At 49.3% G+C, this 27,611-nt stretch overlaps 1 protein-coding gene across 1 annotated transcript in view; it reads left to right on the plus strand.

The window, feature by feature from the left end:
* The window catches only part of LOC102861739 (serine/arginine-rich splicing factor 6-like), an 86,814-nt gene that overhangs the window by 52,197 nt on the left and 7,006 nt on the right, over positions 1 to 27,611 (plus strand). The gene's annotated exons all lie outside the window — the stretch shown is intronic.

Here is a 27,611-nt window from a genome sequence, read left to right on the forward strand (position 1 = left end):
TTTTTTTTTAAATTCTTATTTTGATGAGTTAGTGTTGTGTTCCATTTTCTTGTAAATTTTTTCCTTAATTGTAAAAGTACATTAGTAGATCATCATAGATTCTATTTTTATCCTCCTTAACTCCAAGAAGCCCAAACTTACTTACAAATGGCTGTTGTGGTCCATTTTCCACATGTGTGTCTTAGTATGATTTGTGGTCTTCTGAATTACTAAGCATCCTTCACATTTTTTCATCAAGTTTGTTTACCATAGCTGTCTGATAGATTTTTATCAAGCTAAGGAATTTTGTGGGAATTTCCTTCTATTTATAGATTGTTAGGAAAACATGTTGGCTTTATCAAATATTTTTTTTCTCCAGCATAGGGAACTGATTAAAATTCTTCAATCTTGTGGTTTAGTGAGATGTGCTAATGAGTTTTCTATTGAGTCAATACTGCATGTCTTTGTGTAAATCCCGCTCGGAAGTAATGGATTACTTTTTACTCCACTGCAGGACCAGAAGCTCTGGATTTATTTTGGACTTTTGCTTCTAAGTGAGACTGGTTTCCAGTTTCCTTGGAATGAGTTTCCTTTGTGCCATTTTGATATCAGAATTATGACAACTATGTGAAACTAATTAGTATGCCCTACATTCTATTCTATGCTTGAAAGGGTTTACAAATAACAAATGTGTTCCTTTAAGATTTGTCTAGTACTATTTGCCTTTTTTCCTTCTAAATTTAATTTGGTTTGGATCTGATGCTTACATATGGTCTCGGGCTGTAGCCTGCCCTGTGATTGCAGGACTTGGTCAATTGACTGTGCAAATTAAGTTGTAGCATAGCATGCAAATGAAGTGACTATGGTCTCCTCAAAGACGATTGGTCAGTTTGTAGTCTCTGCTGGAATATTGATATTGACAAGAAGTTTGTTTAAATGCAGTCAAGAGGTTTTTGAGACAGTAGCAGGAGGAAGAAAAAAGAGAGAAGAAGAAGGAGAGATAGAATATGCAGGAATCTCCTAAAAGAAGTATCATTTTGATCAAGCACTGAAACCCTGAAGCCTAGAAAGGGCCCAGTGCCAGAGCTGGTGATAACAGACAGAGAGCAGAGTCAGAGGGGACTGTCCTTAGAGCCCAAGAGGAACCTGTCCGCAGGCAGCTCAGAGGAACCAGTCTTAAAAAGCCAAGCGGAGAGCTGAGAGAGTTGCCCTGTAGTAAAGAAGGCAGAATTGGTGTGTGCCTCCTGATCTTGAACTTGAACCTGAGCCCAAGTTGTACCTTGTTCCTTTCTTAATAAACCACTGAACTGGGCATACAGTCTTTGAGATCTGTATGGCCATTAAAACAAATTACAAAATCCATCAAAGAATTAAATCATATTGGAGGGGCGGGGACAACGGTGTTGGAATTGGCAGAAAGGTTGAAGAGGCAAGCAGAGCTGTACCTGACCGTTGGTACTGACCCTGGGCACTAGCCCCCTTGAAGCTACACAGGTTCTGATGGTAAGACCACTCCCATTTTTTTTTTGTGAGTGTACCGTCAAATCACATCTGACTGGTACAGGAGGAGATTGTCCCTCCTTCCCCGGCAGAGCATCTGGTGGATTCGAACTGTGAGTCTCTGGGATTGTAGCTGCAGCTCCTTGCCACTAGGCCACCAGAGCTCCCCTGACCACTCCCATTCTTCTACAGCTGGTAATGCTGCATCTGTTGGTCATTGCCCATGAATGAATCCTAGCCCTGCTCTGAATATCTACAATTCACCAGAAACACCTAAAATACCATTTGTACCACCTACAACAGCAGCACCGACTATTCCAATGACACAAACACTACGACGTGCATCGCTCCCTTCAGCTGGCTTCTCTCCACCCCCCAGTTCCTGCACCGGGTCTACCTCAATCATGTGCACTGCCCAGCTCACCCTTCCAGGGCTGCCACCTCCCTGCCCTTCCTGGGGAGGCCACTGTCACCCCTTCAAGGAGCCTCCTTGCCTTCGCCCAGCACCTCTGGGACGTGCTCAGAGCCGCTCCCTCAGTCAGCTCACCTGGGCACTAAGTCTGCATCTCACTCTGGAAGGTTGGCCAGGGCGTTTCTTTCCAGGTTCTCCCCTCCCTGCCTCCACCCTTTAAAAAGTTGCACATGCACAGGGTAATGTCCAAGACATATGCAAATCTTAGAGAAAAGCATAAACCGAAGGCATCATCGTTAGATTGAAAATAAAAGGGGGGGGGAGCAAGGACGAGGGCAAGGGGGAGAAAGAGAGAGAAGGAGGGGAGGGGAGGAAAGCAGAAGATGAGGGGAGGGAAGGGGGAGGGGGATGAGGGGGGATGAGGGGGGAGAAACTGGTGCCAAGAAGCAAACAGGCCTTTATTGCGCGGTCTGAGAGGGACGCCAAGCGACCCGGCCGCACAGCACACAGAAAGGGTCGAAATGGCATGCAGGCAGTTTAGGGGGGTTCCTTCTTATAGAGGTCCTGGGGAAGACTAAGAGAATATTTCTCAGAATTTGGGGTGTTAATTAAGTTGTTGTTGTTTTTGTTGTTATGTGCCCTGAGTTGCTTGCTACTCATAGCGACCCTATGTACAACAGCCCTAAACTCCGCTCTGTCCTGTGCCAATCGCACTGTCTCTGACACTCCCATCCCTATTATCCCAGTCACTGAATCAATCCACCTCATAGAGGGTCTTCCCCTCCTGCGCTGTCCCTCCACCCTCCCAAGCATGATGTCCTTCTCCAAGGACCGGTCTCTCCTCACAACATGTCCAAAGTATGTTAGACGGAGCCTCAGAATCCTTGCCTCCAAGGAGCCACCCGGTTTAACCCTTTCCAGGACAAATCTGTTTGTTTTCCTAACAGTCCATGGTATTCTCAACACTCTTCCCCAGCACCACAGCTCAAAGGCATCAATTCTCCTTCTATCCTCCTTGGTCATTGTCCAACTCTCTGATGCATAACAAGTGATTGCCAAGGCCATGGCCTGTATCAGACGCACCCTAGTCTCCAGAGAGACACCATTGCTCTTCAGTACTTTGGAGAGGTCCCTAACAGCAGACTTTCCCATGGCAATGCGCCTTTTAATTTCCTGGCTACTGGTGCCAAGAGTGTTGACTGTGGAGCCAAGCAAACTAAAGCTGTGAACAATCTCAATCTCTTCACCATCCATCCTGATGCTGCCAATTGGTCCAGTGGTGAGAATCTTTGTCTTCTTGACATTGAGCCTCAATCCATATTGTAGGCTGCAGTCCTTGACACTCTGCAGCAGGCGCTTCAGGTCCTCCTCAGTTTCAGCAAGCAGGGTTGTGTCATCCGCATAACGCAGACTGTTGATAAATCGTCCACCAATCTTGACCCCACATTTCTCCTCATAGAGCCCAGCCTCCCGGATAATCTGTTCTGCATATAGGTTGAAAAGGTATGGAGATAAGATGCATCCCTGGCATACGCCCTTCCCAATTTTGAACCATGCAGTCAGTGTTCCCTTGCTCTGTTCTGACGACTGCCTCCTGGTCCAAGTATAAGTTACGCATTAGAACGATCAAGTGTTCTGGGAATTCCCATTCTTCTCAGAGTCAGTCATAGTTTATTATGATCTACACAGTCAAATACCTTTGCATAGTCAATGAAACACAGATAGACACTCCTCTGGTATTCCCTGCTTTCAGCCAAGATCCATCTAACATCAGCTACAATATCCCTAGTACCACAACCCCTTCTAAACCCAGCCTGGACTTCTGGCAGTTCTCTGTTGATGTGCTGTTCCAGTCGTTTTTGGATAATCTCCAGTAAAATCTTGCTTGCATGTGAAATCAGTGAGATTGTTCTGTAGTTTCCACCTTCAGCTTGGACTATTTTGATCAGGCTCAGACCCATATCAGGACTCATTGTCTGGTATTTTCTTTGATATGCTAAGCTTAGATGTTACCAAGTTTCTCAGGAAGTGATCAAGCCGGGGTGGGGGGTGGGGGCACGGGCACACAACTGCCATAATCTTCCTTCAATCATCGCATCTACACCTCAGTCTAGACCTTCTGCCTAGTGACTTGTTTAATTCTGCTGTTGATTATAGTTTTCAGTGGTATGTTTGTACCTCTCCTGTTATCTGTCAGTCACGCTCAGAATGCCAGGCTCCCCCTGTGCTCTCTGCTGGCCATGCTGCCACCTCTGATGGGTATGCTCGTCCCAGTGCCATACTCCACTGCTTCATCATCTTCGTATGCCACCTGCCACCAGTCCTGAGTCTTGGCTTCCTCTCCCTTAGCCTTCCCATCAGGCCTCTGCCCTGCAGCTAGAGGGAGCTGACTGGTTCAGGGCTCCCCACTGCTCAGAACTGCCCAGCGCAGCCGAATCTATCATGTGGAGGGCATGCAGAAGACCTATACACCACTAACACCGACGACCCCTACAGTTACTCACAGTGCCTGCAACTATTTACAACACCAACAACTCCTGTAACACCTACAGTGTGTCAACAACACCTTCACCTATGACCAATAGCGGGCACAGCACCACCTGTGCCATGTCAAGTACCGCCAACACCTACAATGCCAACACCTTCAACAATGCTACAGTACCTACGTCTATGCTGACAACAATCCAGACAACTACTACAGCGTGTACACAATCAGAAACACCAACACCGTGTCTAACATGCCAGCAAGACCTAGAACATCACCACTTCTGGAATCTCATGTCTAAAATACCAACACCACCGATGCTGTGTACAATACCAACACCTGCAGTGCTTAAAACACCAACGATTACAGCACCAACACCCCGCACAACTCTCTTAACAATGACTACACAGCTACAGTGCCAGCAATACTACACAGAACATCTAAATACCTATCGCACCAACACACCCATTACATACAAACCCAACAGCATCTACAACACCAAGAACACCTGAAATGTGGAACACTACAACACCTGCCGTAACTGCAACACCAGCAATATGAACAAATCCTGGAACACCTACACTAACAACCTCTACAATCCTGAACCACATCAACAACTGCCAATACCAACAATGTGAACATTACCTAAAATACCAGCACCTACATCAATAGTGCTAGTAGTAACAACACCAACTTCTCCAATACAGCACCAACCCTGCCGTCCATCCTACTGTATCCACACCAGTGCCACTCATACACCAGCACCACCTCCAGCACACCATCCCCACCACCAGCACCACCTGTGCCAACCTCCCCGAAGTGAAGCCAGAGGTTGGGTCTTTGAAGGGCTCCTTGCGCACTCTTCTCCTCCTCTTCAGCCCCCTATTCCTTTCCCCGCTCACTGCACCTCCGCGCTGGCCCCTTTTCTGACCCTCTTTGCCTCAGCATCACTGATCTCCTGTTCTCACACAGACAGGACCTCACCTCTGCACAGCTGCCCCCTGGTAGGAAGCCTGCTCTGAGGCCAGCTCCTCCCCAGAGGCCTCTCCTGCGAGGAGGCACTCATGCCTGGGGTTCCTCCCCAAAGGGAGTGGATTTCTTATATGGAGGAAACAGATCTGTCTGAACCAAATTCTAACCAAGGGCTCTGCAACCAATTCCTGGGCTCAGCACTTAGAAAATTAATAAGCACAGACTCCTGTCTGCCACTTGATCTGTCGGCTTTGGGACAGCAGCGAGGCGGGAGAATTAGCCTCCTTTCCTGTTATTCCTCCAACTTGAGGCTGGGATGATATTTCACCTTCCGCCTCCAAGAGCATTTTGGCTGCATTTCTTCCAAGCTAGATGAGTTGGTTCTTCTGGAAGTCCATGGTAGCGTCAATATTCTTTGGCAAGCGCACAATGCAAATGCATCAATTCTTCTTCAGTCTTCTTTGTTAACCATCCAGCTTCTGTGTGGATTCGAGGTGCTTGACAGAGTGTCTGTAGTTCTCCCAGTGACATCATTGTCTTTGAAGACTTTAAAGAGCTCCTGACAGCAGATTTTCCCCGTGTGACTTGTCTTTTGATTCCTTGTCTGCTGCTTCCCCAGGTGTGGAATGTGACTCCAAGGAACTCATTGACAGCTTCAATAGACCCTCCATTTATCACGGTGTTGCTTATTAATCCAGCTTGAAGATTTTTGTTTTTTTTTTACTTGATGTTGTGGTGTAAGGAGCCCTGGTGGTGCAGCAGATTAGAGGTTGGGCTGTTAACCAAAAGTCAGTGGTTTGAACACAGCAGTTACTATTCCGAGGGAGTAAAATGGGGCAGGCTGCATCTGTAAAGATTCACAGTCTTGGAAGCCCCAAGAGACTGTTCTGATGCATCCGTGAGGTGACTAAGAGTGAGAACTGACTTGTCAGCTGTGGGTTTGGGTTTATTTTAAGGCATAATCCATATAGCAGGTGGGCTGGACCCTTCACCCTACAGTGCCCCTCAGCCACCTCCCTCTGTCTAAGACATGCTTTTCGATGTGTGCCCTAGTAATTTAGAACTGCTGTAACAGAACTACCACAAATGGATGGCTTTAACCACACAAGTTTCTCTTATGACAGTTAGGAGGCTGGAAGTCTGGTGCAGAGCCTAAGTTATAGAGGATTATGGCGTTCTCTCTGTTGGCTCTGGGGCAAGAGTCTCATCACCAGTCTTCCTCTGGGTCTAGAAGGTTTTCAGCACTGGGGCCCCAGATCAAATGGGCACAGTCTATTTCTGGTTCTCTCTTGGCGGTATTGTTGTGTGCCATTGAGTCAGAACTGACCCATAGCTGACCCTCCAGAAAATTTCCAGAAGCTGTAAATTGACTAAAAGGAGATTGCCCACCTTTCTCCTGCAGAGCAGCTGGTGGATTTGAACCACTTACCTTTGAGTTGGCAGTGTAATTGCTTATCCAGTAGGCCACGAGAGCTCCTGTGGTGGCCATGAGGCCCCTAATACATCTGCCTATTTGTTTAATCTCATTTATATAGCAAAAGAGATTTATTCAAGAGAAAAGTGAATCCTGTATATTGTATTGTGCCTCATTCAAAACATAGAGGTTAGGATCTTTAAGGCCTTGGTTAATTACATCAGATAATTACAGAATGAGAGATTATCACATAACACTGATGCTCATTGCTTAGCCAGCTTGACACACATACTTATGGGACTCAATTCAATCCAGGGCTGTTTGTGACATACAATCTGGGCATCCCCAGCCCTGTAAGGGAGGTCCATGATTCCTCTCACACCCTGACCAAGGCTTCCTCTCCCTAAGCTTTTCCCTAGAGTCCTTGAAAGGCATCAAACGACTGACCAAAAGTTGGTGATTCAGACTCACGCAGAGGTCCATCAGAAGCAAGGCCTGGCAATCAATCAGCTTTAAAAGGTTTAGAAAATCTTATGGAGCAATTATGCTCTTCACACTTGACTTGGGGGCCACAGAAGCCATGTCAGCACAGCCCCTCTCCTCACCCGCAAAGCTGGACATTCTCTCAGGGGCCTGGATGGAAGGGCAAAGCCATGGGCTCGGCCTGCACCTTGGACAGGAGTCCACCCTCAGCCTGGCTGTGGCTGGGCTCTGAGTCCTGGTTTCTCCCCTAAAGTAAATATTAGGCTCTGCTTTCCTCCCAGGCTTAACCGAGAGGACTGGCCATTTGTCAGGCACGTGCGTCCAGCCACCCTGTCAGGGAGCCTTCCTTGGGGAGATCTGGGTAGCAGTGGGGCGGGCGTCTGTCAGCAGCTTTATTGCAGCATTTCTCAGCACAGGAACGCTGAGCCCCTGCTGGGCTGGGGACAGCTGCTCTGAGCTCTGCAGCCCTGGGCAGAGCAGTGGGCAGCCCCCACTGTCCCCTGTCAGTGTGATGTGGAAAGTGGGGAGCCAGGCACACTTTCCCTATGGTGGTCCTACTGTGTGTGATCTCAGTCTCTTATCCCCAGGGTGGGTCCCTCACAGGTTAAGGTGGTACCAGCCTGCACCCTCAGGATTTCTGGGGTTCGTAGAGGCTGTTAGAGCCATAGACTTGGCTCTGACTCCTAGTGGTCTCATGCACAATAGAATGTAATCCTCACCATCCCCCACAGCCTCTGCCGTGTGTGTCCCACTGCTGCGGTCACTGTGTCCATCTCATCGAGGGTCTGCCTCCCTTTTGTCCACCCTCTGCTTTTCCAAACATGATGCCCTTCTCCAGGGACTGCTCCACCCCTCCACTCACACCCCCCCACCCCACAATACATCCTAACTTGTTAATGTGCTGTCAAGTCAGAACCAGCTCATAGCCGAGCCTCCAGCAGGTTTTCGGAGGCAGTCAAGCACATGGGAGATTGTCCATTTTTCTCACGTGGAGCCGCTAGAGACCCCGTGTGCCTTTGGGCTGGCAGTGCCACTCCTCACCACTAAGCCACCAGAGTAAGTTCAAAGTGTGTGAGATGAGACTCTGCCACCGCTCTGACATCCTCAAGTCCAAATGCTGGTGTCAGCCAGCCACGCTCCAGCCAAGCCCTCCAGGGGAGAAACATTCTCATTTCCTGCAGCTTCTGGTGGTGGCAGCTGCAGTGGAACCCTGGCTGTCATCTCCTCTCTGTACCTGTATCTGTTCATATATCTATCTATCTATCTATCTATCTGTCTATCTACCTATCTATCCATCTATCATCTATCCATCTATCTATCATCTATCTATCTATCTATCTATCTATCTATCTATCTATCATCTATCTGTATCTATCTCTCCTCTATTTATATCTATCTATCTATCTATCTATCATCTATCTATCTATCTATCTATCTATCTATCTATCTATCATCTATCTATCTATCATCTGTATCTATCTATCTATCCTCTATATCTATCTATCATCTATCTATCTATCTATCTATCTATCATCTATCTCTAATCTATCTCTACATATGGGTATGTATGCATTTTTAAATTAATTGTTGTATTTTCCCCCCACCCCACATAATGCACCCCTTGCTCCAGATTGTTGCCATATATATAATGTCTAATCATATATTAAGGATCTCTGGTGGCCTAGTGACAAGTACCTGCACTGTAATCCTGAAGGCACATGGTTCAAATCCTCCAGATACTCCATGGGAGAAGGATGGGCAATCTCCTCTCATGCCTCCAAAAACCCACTGGAGGGTCTGGTATGGATCAGTTCCAATAATCATATGTTCCTTTTGGACAGTTCTTCCCCTCATCTGATCTAATACAGTGTTCATTATCTATCCACTCTTTTCCCATTTTCTCCCCAACATCACAATGTCTGTCCTATTTTATAACAGCAGTATCTGTCCTTTAGTGATAGAGATGTTTCACTCAGCAAAATGTCCTCCAGGCTCTCCTGTGTTGCATGATGTTTTATGAGTTCATTGTTTTTCAGTGCTGTATAGTATTCCATTGTGTGAATGTACCATAGTTTTTCTATCCATTTGTTGATTGGCACTTGGGTTGTTTCTATCTCTTTGCTGTTGTGACTAATGCAGCAATAAACAAGAGTGTGCATGACACTATTTGTGTCATGGCTCTGGGTTCTTTAGGGTATATTCCCAGTAGTGGACTTGCTGGGTCAAATGGTTTCTATTTCCAACTTTTTAAGAACGCACCAGGCCACTTTCCATAGTGGCTGTACTATTTTGCATTCCCTCCAGTAGTGAGTAAGAGATCTCTCCACCATCCCACCAGCATTTGTTGTTTGCTTCCCTGTTGAATGTTGTTGCTGGGGAGTCTGTTAATTTTCTAAGGAGATGGAATTAGGACCCCTGTAACTTCAGTAAGGAGCGCTGGTGGTGTGGTCCATAGCATGTTATGCTGCTAACATTGGCCATCTCTTGTGGTCTGACTCCATGGGCCACCTTCAGAAGAAAGACGGGTAGTCTCCTTCCATTAAGATTTGCAGTCTCAGAAGTCTGATAGGAAGTCACTGTGAGTCAGGACCAAGTCCAAGGCAATGAGCTGATAATGACGAGGTTACCTCATGTCAAGTTAACTAACAGCAAAGTCAACGACGTTCTTTCCAAATAGCCACCCGCATAGTGCAAGGGCTAGAACTCCTCTTTTATTGAGGGGCACAGTTAAATCTGTAACATTGAGCTGCAGTTCCCTGCTGCAGCTCCTTGATGGTCTATCTCCCCCCTCCACACCCCAACCTACAGATGAGGACCCCAAGTCCTAGGAGATGGATGATGTACCTCAGATGGTGCCATCAATGGCTCAGCTGACCTGGGGCTCCAGACTTACGTGGCAACCCTCAACTGGAAAATATGGGGGTGACTGAGAATTTATGACGAGTGTGTGACTCCATCAGAAGTAGGCATCTGAGACCCTCAGAAAGTACCAGTCCTCCTGCGCCATCTGAGAAGGTGTAGAGGTGGGGCTTTGAGCAAGAAGCCCACGCTCTGAGAGTGTCTGGGGAGACGGCAAACAGCCCGGGTCGTGGCAGTGCAGGCAGGGTGTGGAGAGGAGGGGGACAGGTTCCTGGGAGCTGGAAGTCAAGAGTTTGTCTTGTAAAACCTCATTCCAAGTGCATAGCAGGCTGGTGCCATTGGTCGGGGGAGGATAGTGTCAGTGTTCAAGACTCAGTGTGGCCAGGATGAGGCTGGACGTGCCCCTTGGGGTCTGGCATGACCCAGGAAGCCTGGCTCCCGATTCCCCTTGCTCTGCCTTTTCTTCTCTCCACAACCCCAGCTCCTGGTCCCTAAATTCCCTAAAGTGAATTCCCTAAATTCCCTAAAGAGAAGAAAGAGGTTCAGTCAGGAGCCTCTGATTTTCTTGCGATTTATTATCAATTCCTGGTTTTATGTATAACATTTTACTGGGATTTCAGTGAAAATTTACAGTACAAATTGATTTTCCCTCCAACCATTCACTCCCATCATCATTGCAATCCCCACTGTCACAGCACTCGTCCATGTGCCCCTGGTTTTTCCCATTTCCACCCGTCCTTCTCTCCTGTCTCTTTCCGTCTTCTGAGCTCTATCCCTGGGCTGATGCTGACCTGACACTGACCCTCAACATGCTGCGTGTGACACACTCTCTGCGCCTCAGCTCTCTCCTCTGGCATGGACCAGCATCCTGGCCATCAGGATGCTGATGGCAGACCACAGGTGGCAGAGAGGAGCCAGGCCTTTGTCGACAGACCACAGGGTGGCATGAGTAGTCCTGCATCCCTCCATCCATGCACGACCCCCCTCCAGCCTCCCCGGTGCCCTCGGGCTGCGAGCACAGATCATCAGCCCGCAGATGTGATCCGGTGATTTGATTAATGTACTTTCCACTCAGTCTCTCCCGGTGCAGGGACTGTGGGCTGCAGAGTAATTATAATCAAGTTTGAAGAAAGCTGATGGTATTAATGAAAATCATTATACTCCTGGAAGCGAACCTGGGTGGGGGGAGGCTTTGCTTGTTTGAAGTCCTCTCCTGAAGCAGTGGCCTGCTAGATAGGTATGAAGGGGTGCAGACCACACTGGGGGAGAGGACACTGCCCGAGGAGATGACACACACACCCCCGAATGGCTATGTATAACATCTTTGTTCAGCATTTCAGTAGAAAAGTATTCTTTATAATAAAGTCTCCTATTGTTGCTTTCCCCCATTGATTCAGGCCTGACTCGTAGCTGACCCACCAAATGACTTTTCAGAGGAGAATGTTCAGCTTTTCCCCATGAAGCAGCTGGTGGATTTGAACCACATACCTTTGGTTTAATAGTACAACTCCTTACTATTAAGCCTTATAATGAGAACAACAAAAACACTTTTCCTAAGCCCAGCTTGTTGTTAGGTGCTGTCATATCTGTTCTTGTTCATAGTGACCCCTGAACAACAGAACAAGCCCTGCTCTGTCCTGTGTCATCCTCAGTCCTGGCTGTTTGTGCCCTGGGCTGTGGGCACCGAGTCAGTCCATGATATTGCAGCTCCTCTGCCTTTCACCTGACCCTCTACTGTTGCAAGTATAATGATGTCCTTTTCCTAGGGCAGTTTGCTCCTGATTTTGTCAAATTTTCTAGTCCTTTAGCTACAAAATTGTTCTAAATAGTGTTCATGATCTTAGATCACTAATGTTAAAAAGAATAGAGTAGTAATTAAAGAAAAAGATGGAGAGACATTTAAAAAGGCTTCCATGCAGTTACTAACAATGTAACTAATAATGTTGTAATCATGTAACATATTGTAACTAATAATGTTGCAATTAGGTATCTCTCTAATATAGGACGATTTTACTAGGCAATTTTGTTGCTATTGTACAGAGATCCCAAGAAATACTACATTTAAGCAATTTATAACCACAGACAGAACCCAGATTACCAACTGCCTTCCAGACAACTCCTACCTGCCCTTTAATGGTATGTAAATTTGCTCTCACTTTGAACTGATTGAACCCACGCCTACGCTCAACAAATTCTTCCTCACAATCACCTCCCCTCGATGCTCATATAGCTTTTTAAAACACTGAAAAGGCATCGAGTCTTTCCTTGCACTAAAGCCAGAATAAGCCCCCTGCCATCAAGTCAGTTCTGACTCCTGGACACCTGTCTTTGAATTTCTAAAGCTGTAAATCTTTACAGGAAAACACAGTCCTCCTTTTTCCTGAGGTGGATTTGAACTGCCAACTCTTTGGTAGCCCTGTATTTAAGCTCCACGCTACCTTCCCTTGAGCTTAAACAAGGTTAAATGAGAAGCATATGCGCCTGTTTCAACAGACCTATGAATTCTTAAAAGACACGCTCAGGAACTGAGCTCATTAATAACGCAGGGTGTGCCCATATATTATTCTATGATGAAAAAGGATAGCAAACATTAGGAAGTCTCTACAGTCTGGAGGGCTTGGAGGGGTGGGAGGGGAAGGTCCACGGAGAGGGTGAAGTCAACCCTGTGATACCACAACCCTGAAGACACACTTCCTTGGGAGAAGAGCTGCTTGCAGCAAGATAGCATCTCATGACCTCAGAGGGGCTCTGCCCCGGAAGTAATAACGCTAACAGGAGTGGGGGAACAGCTACTGAGACTTCTCAGGCTCCTGGAACATTCTTGGTCAGACTCCCTGGGCACACAGTGTACCTGCTGGGGACAAAAATGTCTGTAACCTTCCCAGGTGATAGCAGGGACTCTTTAAAGCAAATAAATAGATAGATTTGTATGTATTGTGTTTCACAAGTGATTGAAAAGACCATGGCCAGAACCAGGCTCACCTTAATCCTCAAATTGGCATCATTGCTCCTCAATAATTTGGGCAGTGAAGTAACATATTATAGAAGTTGTGGTTGTTATATGCCATTGAGTCAACTGTGACCCATAGCAACCCTATAAACAATGGCTCTGAACCCTGTCCTATCGTGAGCTAATCTTGCTGTCTCTGACACCCCTGACCCCATTGCCCCAGGTACTGACTCAATCCATCGCATCGGAGGTGACCCTCTTCTGTGCTGACCTTCCACCCTCCCAAGCATGATATTCTTCTCCAAGGACTAGTCCCTCCTGGCAACATGCCCAAAGTATGTGAGATGAAGATTCAGAATCCTTGTCTTTGAGGAGCAAACAAACTGGTTTCACCCTTTCCAAGACAGACTCGTTTGTTCTCTTAGCAGTCTGTGGTATGTTCAGTGCTGTTCTCCGCCATCACAACTTAAAGGCATCGATTCTTCTGCCATCTGTGGTCATTATCCAGTTCTCAGATGCACAGCAAACAATTGAGAAGGCAATGGCCCCATAACAGGTTACAATTCAAGACGAGGAACAACTTAGGGTAGAGTTCTCCCATTAGGATGGCCTCTTCCCAGCCAGATCCACAGGCAGGCCTCCTCCTTGTCCATGCTCCCCAGGGTCTTCCTGGCCTCATGGGCCCTTTGCTGCTTAGGCAAAGGATACCACACTCGTTAGCAGTACCAATAAGTGCCCACTGACATCCACTCTGCTCAAAGACACACAGTGCTAGTTCTGTGGGTCCACAGACCCCACCTCCCCACATGCTCAGAGGCACCTGCCCTGCCCACATCCTCCTGTCTGAGGTGCTCTGTTCACCTGCTTCTGTTGGTCTCCTGGGTCTGCTATCGCAGCTGTCCTCTTCACTATCTCTCAGCTTGTTCTCTCTCTCTGTCCTTTTCTCCATGTCTCATATTACAGCTTGTTTCCTCTCTCCCTCTCTCCTTCTCTCTCTCTCTCTTTCTCTCTCTCTCTCTCTCCCTCCCTCTCTCTCTCTCCCATCTCACTCTCCTCTCTGAAGTTCTCAGCACAAGGACCCCAAGGTCCAAAGAACACTGTGCTTCTTCTTCTGGGTGGCCATGAGAGTCCCCTCTCCACTTTTGGGTTGGCTTATGTTAAGTCTGGTGGATGGTAGCATTGACCAATCCCCACTTTAGGGTTTCATACACCTTATTTGCATGTCCACTCCCAAGGGTGCCCTGCACCCTGTCAACATTATTAGCAAGCTACACAGACCCCCTTTGTGGATCACACGCTCTTCATTCACATAACGCCACCTAGTCATTTGCTGTTCCTTGGAGAGGGACATCATGCTTTGAAAGGTGGAGGGTCAGCGAAAGAGAGGAAGACTCTCCACCACATTGACTGACACAGTGACTGCGGCAACGGCCTCGAAGGTGTCAGAGACAGTGAGGATGGCACAGGACAGGACAGGGTGCAGATCCATCGTTCACAGGGTCACAGTGAGTCATACCGGACTCGGTGGCACCAGCAATAGCAGCTCCTCATCATTTGATGGGAATTGAAAACAATGGTTAATTTAAACCAAACCCTCTGCTGTGAAGTCAGCGCCCACTCCTGACAGCTGCGCACACATGCCCCAGGGTCTCCCAGGCCGTGATCACTGCAGGAGCAGACACTCCGTCCTTCCCCCATGGACCAGCTGATGGGTTAGAACAACTGACCCTGAGGTTAGCATCTGAATGCTGTGACCACTGCATCACCGGAGTCCTGTAACCATGGCGAGGAGGAGGAGGGGCCTTGCTTAGTAACCTGGCGACTGCTTGCCCGTTGGTGGGAGCTTTGTTCACAGGCAGCCCCAATTCCAGAGGCAGCTTGTCAACTGCTCGCTTTCTGCCCCCTCGGGACCCTCAGCTCCCACCACAAGACAAGCAGAAGGCAAGCAGCTGACAAGGTGTTGTCCCACGGTGGCTCGCTTCAGTGGCATCATGTCCTGAGGGAGCCTGGACGTCAGGTGGCCATGGTGCCAAGGCAGGGACAACACTCGGACCATGTCTGGTGGTGACGACACATTTCACACAGGACAGGTGTCCCTGGGACAGGCTCCAGAGACACAGGAGGCCTGTCAGAGGACATGACTTTGATCTGGAGCCCACAAGTAACTCTGCTGGGTGAAGGCAGCCATGAAGACCAGAGGTCAATGGACTTCCCACATGGGGAGTGACCACCAGTCGGAGCAGCCGCAGAATGGCCTGGTGGTGTGGAGGGACCAGGCATGAGTGAGGTCCCTGGGGAGAGGGGTCAGGACCTGCAGCAGGCGGTCAGTGAGCAGGGGTGGCCAGGAGTGTGGTGGATGGGGAGCCAGAGGCCAGTGCAAGGCCATTGGGTGAGGGGCAAGGGGCCTGCAGGAGCTAGTGGGATTGTTGTCCAGGAGGAGGGATGTGAGGGGGTTCAGGTACCTTGTGCTGCCGTGAGGGAGGGAGCTGGTGGATGGTTAACACAGGGAAGGAGTTTCTCGTACTTCTCAGGCTGCAAGCACCAATTGTCTGTCTTATGGGGTGCGTGCTCCTTTGTGGGGTGTGGGGTTCTGGCCCCACCCACTCCTTCCCACTCTCCAGAGCGATGGCTCTCTGGGTTTGGTGAGGAGGCTGGGAGAGCTGAGCACAATGTGGTGGTAGAGGGGTGACATCTGTCCTGAGGGCCCAGAACAGAAGAGCAGGGCTGTGGGTCTGCACCCACTACAGCTCCAGTCAATGGGCAGGCCTGGGGAGGGCTGGCGGAGGGGACACCCCCAGGCTCAATGGCTTGTCTGCTCTTTGGCCATCCCAACACAGGCAGACATCTGAGACATAACAAGGACACCTCCCTGGCCCTCCCCTTCCCGCCCCTCCACCGGCCCCGAAATGACTCCCTCCCCACCTGCTATCTCCTGCACACCCATCAGCAAATGCTGGGCCCTCCCTTCCAGGAACAGCCCTCATTCACCATCCACCACCCCTGCAGGCCTGGTCAGTGCTCACCTGGTTCCCGTACTCACCTCTGCACATGCCCCAGCCTCCCCACTCCTCTTTCATCACTGTCCGCTGTCTAGTCTCTTCCTCGTAGGACAGAGCAGCTGCTCCATGGGGCTTAGAAAGGCGAGCTTTCCAAAGATCATCTGTGGCACCACAGCTTTGGAGCGGTGACTGGTACAGACTGTGACATCTTGCGACCTCAGAGAAGCTGAGCCACTGACCTTTGGGTTAACAGCTGGTTGTTTTGGCTACGCTCTCCTGGCGGTCAAGGTGGAAGAGCTCATAGCTGACCCTTCAGCAGCTTTCCAGAGGCTGTAAATCACACAGGAGGAGATTGCCCATCTTTCTCCCCAGGAGCAGCTGGTGGATTCGAACCACATCTCTTTGGGGTTGGCTCCACAGTTCTTTACCCACTAGACTATGAGTGCTCCACAGCGCCACCTATGGTTCTACCGGAAAGTGACCATCAGGTTTCTGAGGCTGTAAATGTTCAGGAGAGGAGAGGAGAGGAGACAGCCTGTTTTTGTCCCCTGGAGCAGGTGGTGAGTTTGAACTACTGATCTTCCAGTTAGCAGCCCAGCAAGTAATGTTCTATTTCACCAGAGCTCCTTCCAGTGCCAAGAAGAGACTCTTGAAAATGTTGCCAGGACAATGTTCTTTCTCCTAAGTGACTCTGATGGCCTCTGGTCCCCAGAGTTCACCAAGCCTGTCCCACCCCCCAAGCCATCCCCACTGAACAATCTCTTCCCTTCAGAGTCCCTCCCAGAGCCACCTTCCCCTGCCCTTCACACAGCAGGATCCAGCCACTTAGACCTTCAGTCTCTTCCTCAAACCCTGCTCTGGACCCTCTCCAGACTTCTAGAAGCTCCCAGAAGGTGCCTCCTGGGCTCTGCATGGCTTGAGGGTCTTACCTTTCTGCTGGCCTCCCACCTGCACCCCACAGAGGCTGTCCCTCTCTGAAACTCTGGGGAAACCAGGGTTTTAACACTCTTTCTGGCTTGTAGCCAGGAAATCAGCAGAGGTAATCCCCAGGGAATTAGCTGATGAGAAGAGAGGCCTCACCTCCTCTCTCACTCCAGGCTTCTGCACTCTATCACCATGGGAGGAGGTGGGGGGAGGAGGGGGCGTCCCCCAGGGGAATACCCCACCCTGCCTGCACACCACCTCAGCCAGGGTGGACACAGGCTGCTGTTTGAGCATGAGGAAGGGACTCGAGGTAGAGAGCATCTGCTTCAGGGCTGTGTGGGGCTGAGTTCAAATCTTGCTCCTCGTGGTGACCTTGGGAGCACCATAGCTGCTGAGTGTCTGCTGTGTCTTCACCCGCAGTGGGCGTTTGTCTGTCTGGGCTGTGACGGTGTCTCTTCTCTCTCTCCCCCAGGCCCTCCTCCACCCCCCACTCCCCCTGGGACAGTGTTCACCTGCAGTTTACTCACTGTGAGGACAGGAGAGCTTGTGCGTGGAGCTGACGCTTAGTGAGCAGAAGCAGAGAGGAGGGCAACTCTGAGCATGGGCAGGGCAGCCCAGGGAGGCTTCATGGAGGAGGCAGCATTTGAAAGATTCTGGTCTTTAAGACTAGAAAGAATCTCTCAGGGGTCCCTGTGGGGCGCAAACAGCTGGTGTGCTCAGCTGGTACACACAGCCCTGCCAGCTGAACCCTTCACTTGCAGGTGTTTATTTGTGCTTTCTGCGACCCCTCCAGGCAGCCTTCATAGCACCACTGAAAGGTTCAATTTCATCAGGAGGTGCTTTGGAAGAAAGGCCTGTCTGGCTCCTTCCACAAAGCTCGGCCTTGGACAGGAAGCACGGTGCTACCTGACGTGTATCGGGTCACCGTGAGTTGGCCTGGACTCAAGAGCAACTGAGCTGTTAACGTGATAGACGGAGACACTGAGGGTCAGAGAGTCAGGGAGCCAGAGTGTAATAGACAAAGACACTGAGGGTCTGAGAGTCCACCATAGCTGGGAAGCAGTGGAGTTGGGGGTGCAATCTGAGGCTGCCTGCTGCCCAGCCTGCACCCTCCCCAGCTGGTGGGGCCTCATTCTCTTCACAGGTTTGGTTGTGCCCTGAGGGCACTAGGGAGCTCCAGGAGGTTCTAGGCAGAAAAGTGACAAGGTCAAATTTGTGCTTCTAAAAAGACCGCTCTGGCAGGAGGAGGAGGGACCGGTCAGTGTGTGAGTGAGGGCACCCCAAAGGCTACGCGAGCTGTGTGTGGTGTAACTGCAGCCACCTGGGTGACAGTTGTGGCCCAGTGCACCTGGCCGCCCAGGGCAGGGGCTGGATCCTCCTGAGAGCTGAAGCAGACAGCTCGCCCAGTAAAGACCTTGACAAGGAGGTGATTATGTCTTGAGCTTTGCCTTAAAACCCTTAATGGATTTTTTCCACTCCGTAAAACCGCCCTGCGGTCACAGAATAATAATTGAGACTGGGAACAAGACTAAGGGAGCAGAGCCGGCCTCTGCCCCTGTCCCTGCCCCACCCCTGCTGCTGAGGGAAGGGTGGCTTGGCACAGCCATTAACCTGTTGACCCTCGAAGCATGTGGCATATCCCCAGCCAGCACCCGCAGCTCCGGGGGACCCTGCCCAAGCTCTGCCAGCATGGACACACTGGTCCTCACAGCCACCCTGCAGGACAGGGCAGCTGGCATCATCCGATATTACAGACTAGGAGAGTGAGGCGAACCTGGTCCAGGTCTACCCCCACCTCCTCAGGGGGCCGTTTCCCAGATGAGGTCGAGTTATCTGAGACCAAGGACAATGCTGAGCCAGGCAGGCGCCCATTTCACAGAGAAGGAAACCAAGGCCCCCAGGGCCGAGGCTGACAGCTCCACGTAGATTGTGACGGAGACATCTGAGGTGGATATGCAGGGGGTGCACAGGACCAAACTGGCCTAAATCCTGAGCTGCTGGAGGTCCAAGCAGAGAACTGAAGTCTCCACGCTCTCCTGTCCCAGCCTGCCTGGGAGCCTCCCTTCCCAGGGGCTTGTGAACAGGGTCGCTGAGGAGTCCTGGTGCTGGGCAACATATTCCTGACTCTGGTCCCCCAGCTGACAGAAGCTGGGTCCCCTCCCCTGTCCCTGTGGCTCTGCATTCATATCCGCGTCACATCACGGACCACAGTCAGGCAGGAGCAGGAAGTACCTCCATCTAGACTCCCTGGGTGTGAACCCCGCATCCCTCCCTGCTGCAGACCGCTTGCTTCCCTCCAGCACCCCCACTCCCTGGGAGAGCAGGGCAGCGTGGAGAGTCTTGGTGGGACATTCAGAACCCCACATTTGAGCAGACAGCTCACCAAGGCCCCTGTGTGACCCTGGACACGCGGAGGGAGAGGAAATGGGGTCGGCGGTCTCCTGGCAGGTCTCCTGGCAGCACCGGAGGGTGAAAGGTGCCTCCTTGTTGGGGATCATCTGGTTTATTCCACACTTTTAAGTGGCACAGGCTGCACTTCGGCTGAAGAGCTCAGAGCTGAGTCACAGCAGCACTGAAACTGCTCTGAGGCCTCGCTGCCCCCCAGCACTGGCTCACACCCCCTTTCCCTCCCCACCACCCCAGAAACAGCACTGTTTGTGAGCAGAGAGCATCTGGACTGCATGAGATTGAGCTGCAGGGCACAGTGAAGCCAGAGCACAACAGCAGCCCCTGAGGGCAGGTGCCAGGCTCGCCATACTGAGAGGGTCACGTGTGGGGAGAATCTCAGGCTGTGGGCGTCACAGCTGGCAGCTCGGACCCATGAGGCCCTGGTCACTGCTCTGTTCTCTTCTCTGTTCTGAGAAGCAGAGAGGGGATCTGGGTTTGAATCATGACCCTACAAGGTAGTAAGCAGGTGATGTCCTCTCTCCGGACGTCAGCTTGTGAGCAAACCAGAAACGTCCTGCCATCGAAGCAGAAGCAACCCTTCACTGGGTCTCTAAGGCCGTAAATCACACAAGAGGAAAACTGTGCATTTTTCATCCTTGCAGCTGTTGGTGGATTTGAACCACCAGAGAGGTGCAACCTTGGGGTTAGCTGACTGGCAGCAAGGGAGGACAGCGAGAATTGCTTTTCAGGAGGAGTGCTGACGGTGTAGGGTTGGTCTGCTCATGCAGAGGCTGGCAGTCAAGTCAACCAGCTGTACCAGGGGAGAAAGCTGGGCGATCTCCTCGTACGAGCTTCACGGTCTCAGAAGCCTGAGGGAGGATCACAGAGTGTCAGAATCCACTCAGTGACCGTGGGCTCTGGACGAGGCAGGGGCTCACCGTGCAGGGGACTGACCCCACAGCAGTGAGATGGGTTTCGATTTGAAACCCTCTTGATTCGGGTGAGAGTTCACAGGATTTTAAAACAACAAATAAACATGACTTACTTTCACCTTACCTAGATATCAAGAAGTCTCCTATATGCAGCTCAGGGTTAGATGTTTCATGAAATGGGATGATCTTTGTCTTTTTTTTTTCTATATTTTATTAATTTTCATAAACATTTACAGAGATTTTGGGTTTCCATTCATTCATTGTTGCACTATTCTCTCTACCCTCCTCCCAGTTTATTCTTGTCCAAATGCCACAGTGCTTGTCAAAGCCAGTTCTGATTAATCTTCTTTGTCAGTGTGTCCTTTGCCATTCCCTATCACTCCTCCCTGAGAGAGACTTCACCCTGAGTCATAAGGAAAAGGGGACGGCGTATTCTCTTAGCTACTTCCTGCTGAAAAGGGACGCTGTGGGTTTCAGGGTGAAGATCTTCTCTCACTACTCTAAAGGACCCCTTTGGCAGTAGGAAACACATAGACTATTATGGAGATTGATTTTGGAATTTAGATGCACTCTTGTGAATAGAAAAGACTAGAGAATGGCCAAAATTATTGGGGCAGCTATTGCTGCCAGTTTAGGGCCTGTGAGATCTTTGTCTTTTAATGAAAGAACTTTCTGCTTGTCCCACTTGTCGTCTGTCCCCTCTCACCCATGTGTTCCTGATCAGATCGTTTTAGTACCCCATTTGCCCTGCTCCTCTAACTCATTAGTTCTGCGTTCTTTAACCATTTCTTCTCGGGTTACTCATACTCTAATCTAAAGGGTCACTGTTACCATTCCCAGGAAAAGCAGCAGCTCAGAGGATTTTTACTTTATCTTCCTCCTTCCCTCTGGCATGTACACCGCCCCCAAAACGTACACGTCTCCCCAAAGAGCTCCCTGTTCTGCATGTCGCTGTTAGGTGCCCTCCAGTTGACGACACCACTCAGCAACCCTGTGAACAATAGATCGGATCTTCACCCTGTCCTCTGCCATCACCATGGTCTCCATCAAGTTCAAGACCACTGCTACAGTTCGCCATACATGAACCCATTGTTAAAGACACTGTGTCAGTCCATCCTGTTGACAGTCTTCCTCTCTTTCTCTGACCTTCCACTTTGATGTCTCTTTCCAGAAAGGATCCCTCCTGACGACGTGCCCCAAAGTATGTGAGGCCGAGTTTCACCATCCTTGTCTCTACAGAGCCCCTGGTTGCTCTTCCTCTGGGACAGATCTGTTTGTTCTTTTGAAGTCCATGGGGTATTCCGTTCTCTTCTCTATCACTACTGTTTAAAGGCATCCGTTCTTTGGCTTCTTACTCATGCTACATCTCAACATCAAGAAGATAAAAATCCTCACCACTGGGCCAATAGGCAACATCAAGATAGAGGAGAAAAGAGTCAAGTCATTAACAATTCCATTTTACTTGGATGTACAATTAACACCCATGGTAGTTGTTGCTGTTGTTACGAGCCACCGAGTTGACTGAGACTCATAGCGACCCCACGCATGATAGCTCCGAACCCTGCCCTATCCTGAGCCAGTCTCACTGTTTCCAACACACCTTACCCCCATCTCCCGTTACTGTGCCAATCCATCTCAGGGGCTCCCTCTTCTGCACTTCAAGCATGATGTCCTACTCCAAGGACTGATCTCTCCTGGCAACATGCCCAGTGTATGTGTACAACTATTTTCTTTACAAAATTCATGTTTTCCAGAACAGATTCTTCCAATCCCCCCCACATCAGATTGTTCAACTCCATGATTACTCCCCCTCCCCCTGCACATCCTCACCCTTCGGCTTCCCCCAACCCCCTCCTTGGATACTTGCATCATTTTTATCTAGAAGTCGGCTCATTGTTCCATTGAAGGTAACGTGTCTTTTCTTTCTGCTTTTGAGCCTTTCTCTTTGTCTTTGAAAGTCAGCACTTTAGTAATGATGTTCCAAGTGTGGCTTGGGGGCTCATTAAGCTGCCAAAATTTTGGCTCGATGTCTTTCATCAGGTTTGGAAAATCCTTGGAAATTTATTTTCAAATATTGTTTCTACCTAATTATCTTGTTCTTCCCCTTATGGTACTCAAATTATACATATGCTCACCTTTTTTTTACTAATTCTCTTATCTTTTATCATCTTCCATTTTCCTTTTTTAATATCTCTGTGTTTATAACACAACTATTTTAAACTAATTTATTTTCCAATTTACTAATTCCCTCTCCAGTTTTGTCTTCTTTACCCTTAATTCTTTACTTGTTAATGTATTTTTTCTGTTCTACATTTCCATTTGCTTCTTTTTTTGCTTAGCCAGTTTTTTACTGAACTCCTCTGTCTTATCATCTATTTTCTCGAGCACATTACCTACCCACCTATTCATTACCACTGAGTCAGTTCTGACTCAGAACTGACCCTCCATTGGGCTTCTGAGGCTGTAAATCACAGAGAGCACTCATCTCTCTCCCTTGAACCTGCTGGTGAATCCGAGCTGCCAGAGGGACCACGTGTGGATTAACCGTGCACCTCCCGATGCACTACATAACCAGAGCCCTCCTCCTGAGCACATTCTTCACAGTTATTTTGAAGTCTGTGTCTGATTGAGACAATATTTGGATTACCAGTGAATCATTTTTGTAGCCTGTTTTCTCTCTTATCCCTGTTGCTGGTTTGTCTGTCAATTTAAAGAATTAATTGTTATTTACTGTTGTGAAAATATTCACAACAAAAGCATGTGATTTTCAGTGGCATTGACTCCTTTCTTCATGGTCTTTAACTGCTCTCATTCCCCTTTTCCAGATGGTTCAATGACTACAAATGAAAAGTTGATGCAAAAATCTCCCCTTTTCCACCCTAATATTCAAAATTGCTTTATCCCTACATATTTCCTATTGTGCATTGGTAAGCCTTTACAGCCACTAAGTTTAGTCATTGACTGTACCGTGTAGCGTAATGTTTTCAGGGTTCATCCATGTGCACCCCGTATCAGAGCTTCATCTCTCTTGTGGCTCAGTTTCCAGACACCTAGGATCACCTCGTGTGGTAGTTCTAAGGAGCCCAGAGGCATGGTAAAGCTGCCAACTGAGACGTTGATGGTTCAAATCCACCAGCTTCCCTCCAGGAGAAAGAGAGGCAATATCCTCATGTAAAGACGTAAAGGCTTGGAAACTTGATGGGGCGGGGAGTCTCCATGAATCACAATTCATTTTAGAGAAGTAGATACAGTGGTACTTTTATGTTCAACTTTTTGAGAATCACAGTGGTTGTGGAGGGACAGCGCAGGAGGGGAAGACCCTCTATGAGATGGATTCATTCGGTGACTGGGGTAACTGGGATGGGTGTGTCAGAGGCAGTGTGGTTGGCACAGGATAGAGCAGGGTTTAGGGCTGTTGTGCATAGGGTCGCTATGAGTCGCAAACGACTCGACGGCACATAACAACAACAACATGCGTGTGTGTAGTGTGTGTGTGTGTGTGTGTGTGTACTGTCAAATCAGATCTGACTGGTACAGGAGGAGATTGCCCATCTTTCTCCAGCAGAGCACCTGGTGGACTCGAACTGCGCACCTCTGGGATTGCAATGCAACTTCTTACCACTAGGCCACCAGAACTCACCGAATTGTTGTATACTCCCACAAGCAATGGAGCAGGTTCCAGGCTTTTCCCCCACAACTTTGCCAACATCTGTTCTTTCTCCTCTTCTCTCTGTAAATCACGGCTATTCTAATGGAAATAAGGTAGCGTCTCATTTTGATTTTACTTCCATCTCTCTGACAGCTAATGGTAATGCAGATCTCTTCATGTACTTGCTGGTTACCTGTCTCTTTGGTAAAATGACTATTTAAGTCCTTTGCTGATTTTTTCAAAAGTTTGATTGTCTTTGTGTTATTAAATCATAGTTTTAAAATATATTTTGGATATTAAATCTTAATCCGATATATGGGTCCCCACAATTTTCTCCTAGTCTAGATTTTCTTGTCACTTGGTGGTTTTAATGAAAAGTTGACCATGGTAAATAAAAAATTAACATCTCTGCTTAATACCATCGTCTTCTTAATAGCATTTCTTTTAGGTTCAGAAGGCATATGACTAGAAAACCAATTTCTTTGTAAAATTTATTCATATCACCATAAAAAAATATTTTTTTTATAAAAAAGAGAAGACCTTCCGGGCCCCCGAGTGCATTCTAAACTAGATTTTCATCTTTCTTTATCTCATCCCCACCCCTTTACTTACCTGCATGATTGGGTTCCAAAGACCCACGTTGTTACGCAAAGGTAGGAATTATGCAAAAACTAGGTTAGCACACCACTCACAAGGAGGATGCTAACTACACCACACAGCTGGCAGATTCCGATATTACGAAACTGCTGAGCTGGAGAACTTCTGAATCAACCGAGAATCACAGGCCAGACAAACGGACAGCCCTCACAGCCAGCACTGCCCTCGCCTCACAGCTGGAGGTTTATTACCACAAGTTGTCTGCGTGCACCGACAGTGCTATGCTGGGTCTTTTTAGTAAAGTGTTGGATGCTATTAAGTGAAACGTGCATGTGCCCTCCTTCCTAGGGGACAGCATTCTTTGTGTGTCCAGCTGAGAGACTGAGCGGCCCACTAGGTCTCTTCTCCTCAGTAAGCTCCAGTCTCCAACACTGTCTCCCCCATAACCATGAAAGTGCTATGAGCCCTGTGGGATTTTTGGTCTCTGGGCTTTTGACCACTGAGTGCAGGGCTGAGATGGAGACTGGGGGGGCGTGTTAGGTCACTTCCTGTGTTTCTGGTCTCCTGGATCCCCCCAGCCCTACACTCTGTGTGGGGTCTGCCCGCCCCAAGAGGCTCCCAAGGGCTCTAATCAGCTGTCACTTCCTGTTTGGCTTTTTGCTTGGCCTCCTGGAACAGCTGCCCACAGATAACAGAACCTCTCAGGTGGGGGGTAAGACAAGGTAAAATTCCAGCCTCACCTCAACGCTTTCCTTCTCTTGGGATCCTGCCCCCTCAAGTCCCCGCTGCCATCTGGACTCTCCTGTGCCTGTGGACAGATGTGTCCTGTCTTTATCTCACTTTTTCTCTTGCTGAGAGACCATGGAAGAGGTCAGGCACGAAGCGATGCTGGCCTCGGCTCAGCTGGTGGCCGTGAGAATGGCAGAAATAGATGGACTCAGAGGGATGCAGCATAGTGGCTCATTAGAAGGAAGTGGACCACTCCTGGTGAAAGCGGCTTGCCCTCCCCTCTGACACTGGACACATGCTCCCCAACACCGAGCTAGTGCTGCCCATCCAGGCTCCAGCTGGCCTCTGTTCTCCCATGAACCAAATCACCACCTGACCACTCTAAGTGACCACTAGCAGGGTGTGCCCCGAAGGTGAGGTCTCGGTCCGCTTGTCCACACGTCAGGATGGCCACAGGGCCATCAAGCAGATGACCTGACTGAGGACTGGGATCCATTTAACAGTGGCTGGGATGGACAGTGTCTCCTGGGCCCAAGGGAAGAAGGGCTGGCCTCTCTCTCTCTGCTCCTGTCTCAGGCTGCATCTCCCTGGGGTTGTCCCCAAGCCCCAGGCCATCTGTTCCCTCGGCATCTGGCATGCCAGGCGCCGCTCTAAACTGGGTCACTGGACAAGTCCCAAAGCTATTCCCAAGGCTACTTCCTGGACACCCGACTGTCCCCACGCTCCCTCAATTGTGACCAGGACTCATTTGCACCCCACTCCTTATTTCAGGTTAAAGAGGGCTGCGTGCTTGAGACATAGGGGGCAACGGGGACCTTTGCAGTGACCTAGAGGAAGATGAAAGGTAGATACCTGTGTTGGAATTTATTCTCTCCCCTCAGCTTTTCCCTGGGATGCAGGATCAGGGTCACAGACAATAAGGTTAACCTCACACACTCTTTCACCTGTCAGTCCTCTGGTGATATACCCACTAGCCCACTACATACCCACTTAGGTGGGGGATTGGGCATGGGCATCCAGAGGGGTTTTGTGGATAATTTTCCAAAACAGATTGCCAGGCCTTTCTTCCTGGTCTGGAAGCTCCTCTGAGACCTGTTCAGCACTGTGCTGTTGTTGTTAATCACCATCAAGCCGGACCAACTCACAGCTGACCCTTCAGAGGGTTTTCAGGGCAGTAAATAGCGTGGGAAGAGGCTGGCCACCTTTCTCATGTGGAGCACGGTGGATTCAAACCCAGCGCCTTTGGGCTCAGGGCACAACCTTAACCACTAAGCCATCAATCTCCCTGCTCAGTATCATGTTGTTGTTGTTGTTGTTGTTGTTGTTGTTGTTGTTATGTGCCATTGAGTTGCTTGCGACTCATAGCGACCCTTTGTACAAGAGCCCAACACGTCGTTCTATCCTGTGCCAACCTCGCCATCTCAAACACACTCATTCCCACCACTCCAATCACAGAATCGATCCATCTCATCGAGGGTCTTCCTCTCCTGCACTGTCCCTCCACTCTCCCAAACATGATGTCCCTCTCCAAGGACCAGTCCCTCCTCGCAACATGCCCAAAGTAAGTCAGACGAAGCTTCAGAACCCTTGACTCCAAGGAGCAGTCTGGCTTCACCCTCTCCAGGACAAACCTGTTTGTTCTCCTAGCAGTCCGTGGTATATTCAACACTCTTCTCCACCACCACAGCTCAAAGGCATCAATTCTCTTTCTATCATCTCTTGTCACTGTCCAGCTCTCTGATGCATAGCATGTAATTGCAAAGACTATAGCCCGGATCAGGTGCATCTTAGTCTCCAGCCTGACGTCGTTGCTCTTCAGTACTCTTGAGAGGTCCCTGACAGCCGACTTCCCCGATGCAATTCGTCTCCTGATTTCCTGGCTGCTGTTACCAAGAGTGTTGACTGTGGAGTGAGGCTCAGCATCATAGCAGTGCACAAACCTCCACTGACGGACGGCTGCCGGCTCGCACGATGCTCATTGGCTGAGGAGGATCAAACCTGGTTCTTGAACGTTATCATTGTTGTTAGGTGGGATCCGGCTGCTTCGCAGTGGCCCCAGGCCTGCACCTTCCCTGCCATCGTCACTATACCTGTGCAGTCACAGCCACTGTGTCCACCCATCCTGTGAAGGATCTGTCACGAGTCCTCTGCTTTCCCAAGCATCGCTTCTCCTGCGATTGGTCCCTTCTGACAGCACGCTCAAGGTCTGTGAGACAAAACCTTGCCTCCAGGGGGCGTGAGCTGCATCCTCACCCCCAGGGAGCGCTGAGCTCCGTTTCTACCCAAGGCAGATGTGTTTGTCCTTTGTCAGGCCCTGTTTATGCAGCGCTCTTGGCCTC

Source organism: Elephantulus edwardii, unplaced genomic scaffold, assembly GCF_000299155.1.
Source record: "Elephantulus edwardii isolate Elephantulus edwardi_28Jun2011 unplaced genomic scaffold, EleEdw1.0 scaffold00064, whole genome shotgun sequence".
In the NCBI taxonomy this organism is placed as follows: domain Eukaryota; kingdom Metazoa; phylum Chordata; class Mammalia; order Macroscelidea; family Macroscelididae; genus Elephantulus; species Elephantulus edwardii.